The sequence below is a fragment of the Cricetulus griseus genome, chromosome 4 (genome assembly GCF_003668045.3).
Source record: "Cricetulus griseus strain 17A/GY chromosome 4, alternate assembly CriGri-PICRH-1.0, whole genome shotgun sequence".
Taxonomy (NCBI): Eukaryota; Metazoa; Chordata; class Mammalia; order Rodentia; family Cricetidae; genus Cricetulus; species Cricetulus griseus.
In genome coordinates, this window is record NC_048597.1 from 47,712 (window position 1) to 49,531 (window position 1,820).

A 1,820-nucleotide genomic window follows, 5' to 3' on the forward strand; every position below is an offset into this window, starting at 1 on the left:
TTTAACAGTCCTGGCTTACCTGCAATTCATTCTGTATACCAGGCAGGCCTCAAACTCAGTAAGATCTGCCTCATTCTGCCTCTCATGTGCTGTGGTTAAAGGTGTGCACCACCACTACCCATTCCAGTATTGTTTTAAAGGAAAAAAAAAGTATTTCTGTTTTCACTAGACCAAAAATACTCATTAGTCAATCAAATTATTACAAATATTAGTCAATGAAATTCTGTACCAAATATTCAACTCCCTTTGAATTTATAACTTACCAGCACGGAGAGATTTCCAGGCCCCCCTATCAGTAGTTTGCCATTTTATTTCCTTCTTTGTAAAATTGTGATAATAGTTATTATTTCTTTTCCTTTCCAATGTCAACCTGAGGGTCATTTGTATCTCAGCAGTTCCTAATGTTAATTGAAAACACAGTTTACAAGTACCTCAAAGAGCATTAGGCCACACTGAATACTATTATAAAAGATCCCAGACATTCTTAAATCATATCTAAAAAACTTAAATTATTTCCAATGGGTAGTAATGAGTAATTCTCCAAGATGTAAGTGTGTTACACAAAAGTTTGCAGTACCTTTTGATTTGGGGGTGTCTCTTTAGACTTTACCAGCAAAGTTATTATCATCTGTAAGGCTTTTCAACATTTCAATAAAATTTCAGATTTTCTGATGAGGTAGGCTCCACATACCCACTGAACACATTAGAAGATGAGAACACATTTCCAGATAAGATGGGATAAAATACATCATATAGCTAAAAGCCATAAAATCCTTAGAAGCAATACTTACTCTCTAAAACAAGCAGTTTTCCTATCTCCTAAAAACAGTTTCCAATTTAAGTAATGAAATACGTAACTTAGCAAAGTCCCAAAACTTCAGGAACTAAAAAGTATTAAAAAGACACACCGCTCAACATAAAAGAAAAAATAGCATCTACCACATACTCCACATACACTACTTCACAGTAATTCCTGCAGGACAGGAACAGCTATCCCAAGACTGAAGTTCTGTGAAAAGATCTATGGAATTCATACAAAGACATCACACCTTCTGTCCTACACTGTTTGTGTGATTCTTAAGTTTCCTGTTTAAGTTTTCTAAAATTGTAAAGATCCTCTCATGACTTTCTTTTGCTTTTGAACACACTAAAAATAAAAACAGATCCAGAAACCCTGGATCATCCCGCTAATCCCATATATCAGTAGGCTGAGGCAGTAGGTCACATATTACAATTACATGCAAAATCAGTTCAAAGATATACTGAGTTCCAGAATAAAGAGTGATTTAATGTGAATCAGGTGGGTCTCTATGGGTTTGGGGCAGCCTAGTCTACAACAACAAGATCCACTTCTATACTAACAACCAAATTCTGAATAAAAATATTATTTACTTTTTAAAAATTTTATTTATTTATTATGTATACAACATTCTGCTTCCATGTATATCTGCACACCAGAAGAGGCACCAGATCTCATAACGGATGGTTGTGAGCCACCATGTGGTTGCTGGGAATTGAACTCGGGACCTCTGGAAGAGCAGTTGGTGCTCTTAACCTCTGAGCCATATCTCCAGCCACAAAAATATTATTTTATGCTATCTTTCGTTCCTGTTATAAGGCATATGAAAGCATGGAGTTTTGGTATGTGCTAAAATTCCAGGAGAAGACAGAAACATATGAAGGTGAGTTGTGAAGTGATTAATAATATCGCTGCCTGAGAGGCCATTCTCCAGCAACACAGGGAACTAAAAATACTCACAAGTGGTGCATACTAGACTTTTGTATCTGAGGGGGTTAGGGAAAAAGACACTCACATTCTC